This window comes from Pristis pectinata, chromosome 4, assembly GCF_009764475.1.
Source record: "Pristis pectinata isolate sPriPec2 chromosome 4, sPriPec2.1.pri, whole genome shotgun sequence".
Taxonomy (NCBI): Eukaryota; Metazoa; Chordata; class Chondrichthyes; order Rhinopristiformes; family Pristidae; genus Pristis; species Pristis pectinata.
This window is the reverse complement of record NC_067408.1, coordinates 107,443,279-107,456,592: the sequence shown is the minus strand read 5'-3', so window position 1 is coordinate 107,456,592 and position 13,314 is coordinate 107,443,279.

The window sequence follows — 13,314 nt, the reverse complement described above, 5'->3', positions numbered from 1 at the left end:
GGTGCAATAAGGTGCAAGGTCACAACAAGGTAGATCGTGAGGTCAGAGTCCATCTCATCGTATAAAGGAACCGCTCAATAGTCTGATCACAGTGGGGTAGAAGCTGTCCTTGAGCCTGGTGGTACATGCCCTCAGGCTCCTGTATCTTCTACCTGATGGTAGAGGAGAGAAGAGAGAATGAACTGGGTAGGTGTGTTCTTTGATTAAACTATGATAATATTATAGTTAGGTAATGACATAGTAAGATCGTACTTGGAATATTTTATACAGTTTTGATCAACTTAACTAAGGAAGGATGTACATGTCTTGGAAGGAATAATAGATTCTATAAACGATAGATAATAGATTCCTTTATGGGATGAATTTGCAATGGAAATGAGTAGAATAGGCCAACACTTTCTGGAGCTTAAAAGAATTAGGTGATCTCATTATTTCATATGATTCTGAGAGAAATTGAGAGGGTGGCAGCTGAATTAAGAACAATGGGCCATTGTTTTCAAACAAAGAGCTAAGTATGTCAGATGGATTTAGAGACAATGTCATTCCTCAGCAAGTTGTGAATCTTTGGAATTTTCTACCAGGGAGCTGTGGATGTTTGGCTCTTGAATATGCTTGAATAGATTTTTGGGCACCAGTGTGTCAAGGGCTATGCTGATCAGATGGGAAACTGAATTTAAGGTAGAGGATCAGCTATGGTCTTATTCAGTGATAGTTTGAGCTCTAGGAGGCTGCTCCTGGCTCCTATTTCTTATGTTTAGCTGGTCTTTCTGACCCATCCCTCTGGAGTAGGTTACTCTACTGACCCCAACCCTGCGACTGGGGCAATGGAGAAATGATTCACATTTTTCACCCGTTGAGCACATCCTGCTCCAGTCACCCCCATTACCACCTGTATGTTGTATATTTAAAATGACTTTCATTGCTTCAGAGACTGATATCAGAGCAGAGGTGTTTGCCTGTGTGATTTTTAAATCTGTTCACTGGGGGAGTGCACCAGCAGTAAAACAATCATGAATTGCCCAACCTTAATTGTCCCTGATCTGGGTGACTTCCTGGAACCTTTCAGAGGGCAATTATGTATCACATAAAGGCCAGACTGAATAGGAACAGCGGATTTCTTTCTCTAAAGGACACTAGTGACCAGATGGGTTCTTAACAACACCACAGTCACAATAAATGATGGAAGTTTTTGTTTGCTGTTGCAGATTAATTTAAATTACTTGAACTTAAATTCCACAGCTGCCTTGGTGGGATTAGAAGGATTGACAATAAACTATCTCTGGCTATTATTTAAAAAATAATTCAGAGTTCAACAGGAATAGTTTAGAAGAATTACTTCATTAAAACGTACAAAACCCTCACGAGGGCACAGTTTCAAAATAAAGGGTTGGCCATCTAGGATTCAGATGGGGAGAAATTCCTTCACCTAAAAGAAGGCAAGTCTTTGGAATGATCTAGCGCAGAAGCTGTGGAGGCACAGTCAGTATGTTCAAGACAGGGATCAATACATTTTTGGATATTAAGGGAATTGAGAGTTAATGCAGGAAAATGGTACTGAGGTAAAAGAGGGGCGAGAGGGGCTGAATGGCCTACACATGCTTCTATTTCATATACTTTATGAACTTGTATTTCATTCAGAGAACTACCCTATGATCTAGAAAGTCCAATAAATTATCTGTGTATGACATTCTTTCACCCAGCCCAGCTTGTCTCTTGCATTCTATGTTCTGCCTCAGTTGATTACTAGCATTTAATTGTATTTAATTTCTGCTCAGTAAAGATTCATTTTCCTTTCACATTTCTAGAACTTGATCATCAATTGTTTAATTTAGCCATCAGCATTCATTACATTTTGTATCACTTATTCCAGCTGAAGATGTGAGGTTAATCTTACAGTTAATTTTTAATTTATTTACTGACTTTGTTTTCCGTATAAGCCAGAATTAATTCAACACTTTTATCTTTTCTTCTCCTGTAAGTCTTGACATACGTCTATTGACACAGTGGTTTAAGTCAATGATCTGGAGGTTGGGCTGGACTTTATGGCACAAACACAATTTACAGCCAAGTCTACGAAAAGAGAGAGTCATCCCAAAGCACATTACATCTGTGGTGTACACCAGTCCAGCAGCTTAACCATTTTGCTACCACGTTCAACATAATATTAGAGCTTTTATAATAGCTTGTGAGGTGGCAAGCATCTTGATTTTCTGAACATCTCAGTCCACTGCTGTTTATCAGTCCTACTCCTCACCAAATACTTACTCCCACTCCAATCTTCTTTATGTAGACAGCTAAGCAAAGAAACTTGCCTAATGAAAAGCTGAAGAGCCCACAAAAGTCTTGTAACCTTTTTTGTGATATGTGTTGTGCAGTGATTTATGTTAAAGGCATTGTGGTGTTATGATGTTGTGAACCAATAATCCAGAGGAAGCAACTTACATCCCACTGTAGGGAGTTGAGTTCTCAATAAATCTAGAAATTAATCTCAGGTGATTTCAGGAATTAGGAGCAGAAATAGACCAACTCCATCTCTCAAACCTGTTCCATCATTCAATAAGATCATTGATTTGATTATAACTTCAATTCTGCATTCCCATCCATCTACCTCAGTCTTAAAACACTTTGCCTCCACAGCCCTTCGAGGAAGAGATTTCCTAAACTTCAAGAGAAAAAAATCTTGCCTCATCTCTATTTTAAATGGCAATCCCTTAAAGAATGACCTCTCATTCTAGATTCTCTCAGAAGAGAAAACACTCTCTTTGCATCCACCCTTTCAAGACCTCTTAGGATTTTACATTTCAGTCAGGTCCCCTCTCACTCTTCAAAATTTCAGCAGTCCTAGACTGTCCAACCTTTCCTCATAAGACAATCTATTCATTCCAGTACTCCACAGTGGTCTCATTAATGCCTGTATAACAAAAGCAAAATTGAAATTGTCCGATTGCTGTAAAATTCAAATGGTTCAGTCTTGTCCTTTAGCTGAGGGGAATTTGTTTCCCGATACTACCTGCCAATAATACAATTACACACAGGCTTCAACTTGGTTGACACTTCACTCAGAAATAGTGAGTCATTAGGGCACATTATACTGCAACAAAGATTGCAGCAGTTCAACAATGCTCATCACAGCCTCTCTGAGCCACCAGGATGAGCGATAATTGCTGCCCTTGCCAGCAATGTCCAAATCTAAGAATGAATAAAACAAAATCTTGCATATGAGCCAAAGGAAGTGCTTGCTATTCCTTTTTAAATTCAGTTTCAAATCCCGCAAAATTGGTTTGACACATGTCTGGTTTAGTACAATGTTTACTTCCATTTTCCATATTTCTCTCTGACCTAGAAAGAGGTAAGTTGACCCATGCTGGCTCACAGAGCAATCCCCTTTCCCCACCAATTTTCTCTGTAATGTTGTTCTGGAGATGACAGGGAAAAATATATCCTTCAACTCTTCTCAGCAAGTCAATGTTGGGATTCATCATAGCCAGCAGGTTTTGATGTGAATCATCAACCAATTAGAAATGCCCTTTGTATTACCCACAATAATTACATCTGGCCATAATTTGATGCATCCTCCTGTTCATTGCATCAGTCCATTAGGTTTATATCCTTCTATGCCTTGTGTAATGAAGTGCCTGTCTTAGTGTCTCTTAAATGTAGTGGTTGTATCTGAGTCCACACCCTCCTCTAGCAGCAAGTTCCAGGCATCGACCCCTCTCTGTGTTAAAAATTTCCCCCTCAAATCCCCTTTAAGCCTCCTTTCTCTCACCTTAAACCTATGATCCTCTTGTTTTTGATATCCTTACCATGGGAAAAAGATCCTATCTACCCCATCTATGCCTCTTATAATTTTATAAGTCTCCTTTGCTCCAAGGAACACAAAGCCAGCCTATCCAATCTCACCCCATAACTAAAGTCCTCCAAACCAGGCAACATCCTGGTGAATCTCCTCCATACTCTCTCCAGTGCAACCACATCCTTCCTATAGTGTGGTGACAGAACTGCAGACATTACTCCAAGTCTAACCAATGTTTTGTAAAGTTACAACATAATGTCCCAACTTTGAGATTCTCTGCCCTGACCTACGAAGGTAAACATGCCACCTGCCTTCTTCACCACCCTATTTACCTGTGTCGCCACTTTCAGAGAACTGTGGACTTCAAACTCAAGGTCAATTTGTTCATTACATTCCTTAGTGTCCTACGTAATACTGTATATATCCTACCCCTGTCTGACTTCCCAAAATGCATCACCTTGCACTCGTCAGGAATAAACTCCATCTGACAGTACTCTGCCCAACTTTCCATCATATCCTGCTGTAGCCTTAGGCAACATTCCTTGCTATCCACAACACCACCAATTTCCGTGTTAGTCGTAAACTTACTCATCTGTGTTTGCCTATGGTCCTAGCGCCTGCTGGTAACTCATGCGAGGGACCACTTTTCATAGACTATGGAAATCCTAATGTCAAACGTGCTTCCCTGGCTTTTGCACTAACCCTGCTAATGCTTGGGGGTCAACTAGTCTGAAACCTTGGCATCAGCACGTGCCTAAGCCACTGTGGGTTTTCCTAAGCTGCTGTGGGTTTTCCTGTGCTGATTGTGATTGTTTGCATGTCAGTAAGAAGTTACGGCTGTCACATTTTGCAGTGGCCCTGAAGTGGCTCAGTTCACACTTGTCCTTTTGAGGTTACCCTCAGAGGTAGGTTATTTACACAGAGATTGATGGGTGCGTGGAACGCACTGCCGCAGAGGTTGTGGGGGCAGATACACTAGGGACATTTAAGAGACTCTTAGATAGACACATGAATGATAGAGAAATGGGGAGTGATGTGGGAGGGAAGGGTTATCTTAGAGCAGGATAAAATGTCGGCACAACATTGTGGGCCGAAGCGCCTGTACTGTGCTGTAGTGTTTTATGTTCTTTGACTTTAATTAGATATAGAACTCAAAATGCAATCTGACGATGGCAGTCTACAGGTTGACTCCTTGAAACCTAAAGGAAGGGCTGTAGGCGAAAGCAAATGAGGGATAGTCTGGCACACTGATTGCTTATCTGGACTAAACACTGTGGAGTAGGAATCAATAAAGAATCAGAAAGTCTTAATATTTCTTTGCGTGGCTCAGTGTCAGTTTTTCCTCTAGTTGCAGTCTGAAGTGCCACAGGATGTTTTGCTGTGTTGTTGTGGTGCCCAGGTCTGTCTCAAGCATGTGAGTGAACAGGAGCAGGGACCCTGACTGCTTCCTTCTCCCTTAATCTGACTTCAAGCACCCAGGTGAATTCAACCAACTCAGAACCCAGGAGGAAATAATCCTGGGATCAAAGGCCCTAAATGAATCAGTGGTGCAGTGCCTAATCTTAACTGGGTATTTATGCAGCTGTGTGCAATAGTTATATCTATCGGTGTTTGAAAAATCTGCATTATATCCCTCTTAACCTTCTTATCTCCAATGTTTAGCTCAGTGAGCCTTTCTTTGCACTAAGTCAGAGCATTATCTGCAAACACTAAACTAAACCAAATGTAATTTTGATTTCATTGTGCACAATTCTCTTCCAAATATAGGTCAACAGTGCTACTTAAAAAACGCAGGATAGCTTTTTATAGCATAGGATCAAAAGCGATCATTGTGGTTAACTTATTGGATTTATGCCCAAATAACTGATATTAGCTTTTTAATTCCAGATTTATTTAATTGCTTGAAGTTGAGTCTCCAGGCTGCTGTGGTGGGATTTGAACTCATATCTCTGATCAATGGTCCAGATTTACATAAGAACACAAAAAAAAGAGTGGGAGCAGGCCACTCGGCCCCACAAGCCTGCCCCACCATTCAATATGATCTGGCCTCATCACCTCTTCTATGCCTGCTCCCGATAAGATAAGATAAGATAAGATAAGATAAGATAAGATAAGATAAGATAATATAAGATAAGATAAGGTATACTCCCTGAACTTTCGAAAAATGATCTACTTCGAAAAATGATGGTTAAGAAGGCTTATGGAATGCTCGCTTTCATTAATCGAGGTATTGAGTATAGGAGTCAAGAAGTTCTGATGCATCTCTATAGAACTCTGGTTAGGTCACATTTAGAGTATTGTGTGCAATTCTGGTCACCTCACTATAGGAAGCATGTCGAGGCTTTAGAGGGGACGCAGAGGAGGTTTACTAGGACGCTGCCTGGATTAGAGGTCATGTGCTATCAGGAGAGGCTGGACAAACTTGGGCTCTTTTCTCTGGAGCAGCGGAGGCTGAGGGGTGATCTGTTGGAAGTGTATAAAATTATGAGGGGCATAGATAGGGTGGACAAGCAATATCTTTTTCTCATTATTGAGCAATCCAATACCAGAGGGCATGCATTTAAGATGAGAGGGGGTAGGTTCAGAAGAGACATGAGGGGTACGTTTTTTACAGAGAGAGCGGTGGGTGTCTGGAATCCGTTGCCTGATAGGGTGGTGGAGGCAAATTCATTGGGGGCTTTTAAGAGGGGCTTGGATGGGCACATGAATGAGAGGAAAATGGAGGGATATGTGCATTCTGTAGGTAGGAGGGAATAGCTATGTCAGCATAACATTGTGGGCCGAAGGGCCTGTTCTGTGCTGTACTGTTCTATATTCTATGTTCTATGTACTTCCTCCTTAAATACCGCCAATGACACAGCCTCCATGACACTCCTGGATAGAAATTCCAGAGACTCGCAACACTCTGCAAAAAGTTCCTGCACAACTCACTTTTAAATGTCCACTCCCTAGTCTTGTAACAAGTTCCCCTCTTGTTCAAGTATCTCCCACTGGTGGAAACATCTCAAAATCTACTCCGTCACGTCCCCTCGGGATCTAATATGTTTCAAGAAGATCACTCCTCATTCTTTTAAACTCCAAAGAATACAGATCAACCATCTTCAGCCTATCATGACAGGACAACCCTCTCACCCCAGGGATTAGCCCAGTGAATCCCTTCAATGCCAGCACGTCCTTTCTGAAATAAGGGACCAGGTGTGACCTCACTGATACTCTATACAACTGTAACAATGCTTCCCTATTTCTAACCTCCAACCCTCTTGCAATAAAGGCCAGTATGCCATTTGTCTTCTTAACCACCTGCCTACTAAATTTTAGTGACTTGTGCACAAGAACACTTAGATCCCTCTGTACTTTGCTCATTTGCCTTTAGATTCCCCTTATCAAAATGTATGACCTCACACTTTCTCACATTAAACTCCATTTGCCAAGTTTTGCCTGCTCACTCAACCTGCCTATTGCTGTTGCAGAGTCCAAATATCCCTGTGGCAACATGCCCTCCCACCTATCTTCATGTTCATGGGTAGGTTCTGTCACAAGAAACAATCCCTGATGCACACCACAAACTCTTCTTCCTTGCTATGCATGCCAGTTGGTTCGTTCAATCAATATGCAGATTAAAATCACCCATGATAATTGCAGTTCCCCTCTTACATACTTTGAAATTTCCTGATTATGCAATTGAAAAATAGGTCAAGGAAATAGGGTTTGAGAAGGATTTAGGAGGGAGGACCCAGATGGGACCCAGACGGGCTGAGATAGGAGTATTCCTGGGTGCTGTAGACAAAGGGGGGCTGCATTATAGGCTGAGTTGAGGCAACAATGGGTACAGAAGGTGCATTGAAGTTGGGGGAGTGTGATTCCTGAGGAGCTTGAAAATGAAGAACTTAAATTCAGTGCCTGGGAGGACAGGAAGCATGTGTGGGTTGGTGAGAAAAGGGATGATAGAAGAGCAGGACTTGGTGTGGAATATTTGTAGTGGAGGGAGGGTGGTGAGGGAAGCAGGATAGAGTAATTGAAGACACTCAGCTTAGCCATGACAAAAATGTACATGAGGAATTCAGTGTGGAACATGGTAGGGATGTGAAGTGCAACACTGGTAATTGGTAGGGTGTGGTGACTCTGGATTAAGTGAAGTTCTGAAGCTTTGCATGGTCCAGTTCTGAACAAGTGGGAATGTGGTAACAAGGAAGTGACAACGACAAGGTTTCTTGCAGTTGGAGGAAAGATTCATCGGGCAATCTGACATCACAGAAGTGGTGATGGGGTTAGTGGAAATCATGGAGAAATGGTGCTAGATGTGAACAGTGTACTGTGTCTAGTGGTGCTGCAAATGAGATCCAGAATGTAGATATGGAGCAGAGCATAGGTAAGGATTCAAAGTAATTGAGGGACAGGCAAAATCAAGCTTTGTTGGAGATGTGCCGTCTGTGGGAGTTGAGCTGTAGGCGTACAGCTCAATGGAGCTGGAGGAAAGCTTACTGTGGGCAAGGCTATAATCAATGTCAATGAATCACAATTATGGTATACATGGTCGTGGTGTGGTGAGCAGAGTAGAAGCTGAAGTGAAGTGTTTCAACCATGAGTTTTGGGAGAAATGGGCACTGTCAATAGACTAACATGTTCAAGGAAGAGGAAAAGGTGGTTCAAAATCCGGCAATAGTTGGAAAGGATAGCTGGCATTAGGATGGAAATGCCAGATTTGATAGGGATTGAGATAATGACTGGAAATTCAAACAAGGTTTGAAGTACAACAATGAAGAAATGAATTAATTCCAAGGCAGTTGATGTGGGACTTGATGGCCTGCTGGTGTGGACATCACATGTTTCTGCTGCCTTGTTTGTCTAGCTGATAGAGGCTGAACTTTTGCCAGGTGTTATAAAAGAAGCATTTTGCATATTGCAGCCACAGTGCACTGGAGGTGGAGAGACAGAATGTGTAGGAGAGTGAATATGGTGCCAATCAAGTGAACTGTTTTGTCCTGGATAATGTCAAAGTTCTGCAGTGCTGTTGGAGCTGCATTCACTCAGGCACGTGGAGAGCATGCAAAGATGCTCCTGGCTTGTGCCTAGTAGATGGTGGAAAGGGTCTGAGTAGTCAGCTAAGCCACAAATAGTGAGTGAATTCTAAGTAAACAGTCTCAGTTATTGTCTGTAGCCAGCCTGATCTTTGATTAAGAACTACTGAAAGGATAGCTTTTGATGCAAAGATGACCACAGTGCTTAACATTTATGCCTTTGATTCATTCCAAGTGGCATCAAGAGAGGGATACACAGTCAAACAGCAGTGATGGGTAGAGGAGAAGGCAGATAATCTCTTCCTTTGGATGAACCCCTTCACAACTGTCTCAATTTCATACAGCAATGCCTTTTCTGTGTCAAGTGCCCATCAACAGAAGGTCATCCATTTGCCTTTAATAACTGTCGCAGTCTGTGTGAACAGGTCTGCCAGTGATTGTAACCAAATGTATAAAACTATTCCAGTTAATGGTTGTTCTCTTAACAGCAACCCTTTTAATGTTTAAGGCTTTAGACTGAAGTGAAAGTCAAGCTGATGCCATTAAGACAGTCACAGACATGTGTCAATGGCAATACCGTGCAATGCACACCACTATCTGGAATGGTGTACCTGTACACTAAAGTGGTGCTTCAGAGGCTTGGGTGGATGAAGGAATGGAGACACATGAATGTTTTTTTTTTCTGAGGTTCTTGTCTGCGTGTGTAGGATTATAGCAGTAATATGGCTTATTTTATATCCTTGAAGAAGGCCCAACCATAACCACTGCTGGCGAGGAATACCGAGAGTGGGGTGTAATATTTCCAGTGACAAACGAGAGAAATTCGGCAGCAGTTCTAGATAATGACATGTTCAGCTAAGATACTCAATACACCAACAACCCTGTACTCATAATAGGCTGACCTAATAGACCACATTGTCTAGCATATCCTAGCTTCCACACAACTGTTTATTCTGCTGCTGCCTTAACTTGACATTTAGAGTCAGTCATAGAGTCATACAGCATGGAAACTGGCCCTTTGATCCAATTTGTTCATGCTGAATAAGGTGACTACCTGAGCTAGTCCCGTTTGCTTGCATTTGGCCCATATCCCTCCAAAACTTTCCTAGCCATGCACCTATCTGAATATCTTTTAAACATTGTAATTGTACCTATCTCTACCACTTCCTCTGGCAGCTCGTTCCATATACCCACTGCCCTATTTGTGAAAAACTTGCACCTCAGTTCCCCTTTGTGAAGAGAGATCTCTGAACAAAATCAAAATGAACTGCAAGCAATTTATGAGAACTGGGGCAAGGCAGTGGCACAGTAGCCTCAGAGCTCCAACAACACAGGTTCAGTTCTGATGTCTGGTGCTGTCTATGTGGAGTTTTCCCATCCTTCCTGTGACTGTGTGGGGTAGCCCCGTTTCCCAAAGATGTGTTGGTAAGCAGGTTAATTGGCCACTGTAAGTTATCCCTTGTGGGTGGTAGGAGAGTTAGGTTGGTAGGAGAGAGGCTCTGAGGGCCTGTTTTGAACTCAATGGGCTGAATGGCCTCCTTATATGTCAGGAGAAATATAAGAAAATATAAAATATAGGAATACAATGGATGAAATTGTAACTTTTATAACCTATTCCAAAACCTCTGTAACTCAGTGGAGAGGAGTACCTGTGATGCCTGTGTGTTACTTGGCGCAGAGGTGGCCTTATATCTCCTTGTGGCTGGTGATGCAGCTGTTTTGTTGATGTAATGCCTCCCTGGACCTGAGTCCACTTGGCGTTGTTGGCTGGGTGGCAGGAATGCAGTGAAAGTGGCATTTGTCTATGCCAACTATACAGTTGTGGCTGGGTATTGCTTCAACATACTCACCCATCTCCATGGAAGGAGACCAGAGGCAGTGATATGACTGGTATAACTCCATTTCAAGTTTCTTTCCCTCTGATATAATGAAGTCAGAAGTTCTGTTATAGATCGGTGCTCAAATATTTATAGACAGTGTCATCTTTCATCATCAAGTCGAGTTTATTGCCATGTGAGGTACAGGTACAATGAAAAACTTGCTTGCAGCAACATCACAAGCACATAGATTCAGACAACACACAGACTAAATTATACAAGACAGAGAAGAAAAAGACTTTTCAAAACAAGACATTAGTGCAAAAAAACCACAGTCAGAACAAGTGCATGGCAGTGCAAGAGGTGGTCTGTAGTGTTCCGTTGCTGAGGTAGGGTTAGGGTTGTGCAGATCGGTTCAAGAACCCGTTAGAAACATAGAACATAGAAAAACTACAGCACAATTCAGGCCCCTTGGCCCACAAAGCTGTGCCGAACATGTCCCTACCCTAGAAATTACTAGGCTTACCCATAGCCCTCTATTTTTCACAGCTCCATGTACCCATCCAACAGTCTCTTAAAAGACCCTATCATATCCGCCTCCACCACCATTGCCGGCAGCCCATTCCACGCACTCACTGTTCCTGAACCTGGTGGTGTGGGACTTCAGGCTTCTGTACCTCCTATTTATATAGTTCCACGATGTGGACAACTATAGTAACACTGAGTTTTCCCTGAGAAGATATTAGTGTATAGCTAAATTAATTAAGAAGCAATCATGTTGTGTAGGACAGGAATCAGGTGATCTCCAGACAGACTAGGGATGGTTGATTCCCCTTTCTGAATGACCTTAGTTCACTGGAGACACAAGAAATTCTGCAGATGCTGGAACCTGGAGCAATACACGAAAGGTGCTGGAGGAACTCAGCAGGTCGGGCAGCATCCATGGAGGGAAATAAACAGTCGACGTTTTGGGCTGAACCTCTTCATCAGGACTGGAAAGGAAGAGGGCAGAAGCCAGAATAAGAAGATGGGAGGAGGGGGAGGAGCACACGCAGGCAGGTGATAGGTGAGTCCAGGTAATAGGTGAGTCCAGGTGACAGGGGGGTGGGTGGGGGATGGGGGGAAGATGTAATAAGCTGAGAGGTGATAGGTAGAAGAGGCAAAGGGCTGCAGAAGAAGGAATCTGGTAGGAGAGGGCAGTGGACCATGGAATAAAGGATGGGGCAGGGGAGGAGAGGAGATGGGCAGGTCACCAAGGCGGAGGGAAGGAGCCACAGGAATAAGGGAAGACAAAGGAGTCGGGGGGGGGGGGGGTGAAAGAAAACAGAAGGGGAGGGGTTACTGGAAGTTAGAGAAATCGATGTTGAGGTCATCAGGTTGGAGGCTACAAGGCAGAATATGAGGTGTTGTTCCTCCAACCTCTGTCTGGCCTCAACGTGGCAGTAGAGGAGGCCCTGGATAGACATGTCAGTGTGGGAGTGGCATGTGGAATTGGAATGGGTGGCCACCGGGAGGTCTCGGCTGTTGCAGCAGGAGTCGTGGAGAGACCATGCAGGCATAAGTGCCAGGGATTACTCCCTTAATCCACTCATCCCTCCCCAATGATAACCCCCCCAGCACTGATGCCTGCAACTGCACCAACTGCTACACCTGTCCCTACACCTCCTCCCTCACCACCATTCAGGGTCCCAGACAATCATTCCCTGTGAGTCTGTCTTTTATTGCATCCGGTGCTCCCAGTGCGGCCTCCTGTACATTGGTGAGACCTGCTTCATCGAGCACCTTTGCTCCATCCGCCGCAACAGCCAGGATCTCCTGGTGGCCACCCACTTCAATTCCACATCCCACCCCCATACTGACATGTCTATCCATGGCCTCCTCTACCGCCACGTTGAGGGCAGATGCAGGTTGGAGGAACAACACCTCATATTCCGCCTCGCGAGTCTCCAACCTGATGGCCTCAACATCGATTTCGTTAACTTTTGGTAGCCCCACCTCTTCTTTTTCTCAGCCCCCCCCCCCAACTCCTTTGTCTTCCCTTATTCCTATGGCTCCCTTCCTTTGCCTTGATGACCTGTCCATCTCCTCTCCTCCCCTCAATCCTTTATTCCATGGTCCACTGCCCTCTCTGGCCAGATTCCTTCTTCTTCAGCCCTTTGCCTCTTCTACCTATCACCTCTCAGCTTATTACTTCTTCTCCCCCTCCCCACCCCCACTCACCTACCTTCACCCTCTCACCTGGACTCACCTATCCCCTGCCTGCTTTTGCTACGACCCCTCCCCCCCCCCCCCCCCACCTTCTTATTCTGGCTTCTGCCCTCTTCCTTTCCAGTCCTGATGAAGGGTCTCAGCCTGAAACGGCGACTGTTTATTTCCCTCCATGGATGCTGCCTGACCCGCTGAGTTCCTCCAGCACTTTACATGTATTGATCTCAGTTCACCACCTGGATTTTTACACCAAATGAGATGGATGTTTTCATTTTTTTCCCAATTGCAGCCGAGAATTGCCAAAGGTAGGATTTGAACACTCAGACCTGAGGTTGTTAGTCTCATGCCACAACTACTACACTACTTTATAACTTAATATCTTAACTCAGATAGCCCTGAACTTACCACATGTTCCAAACAGGACTGCAGTGTGTTAAAATGCCCATACACTATTACAAAAAGAAACAGACTGTGG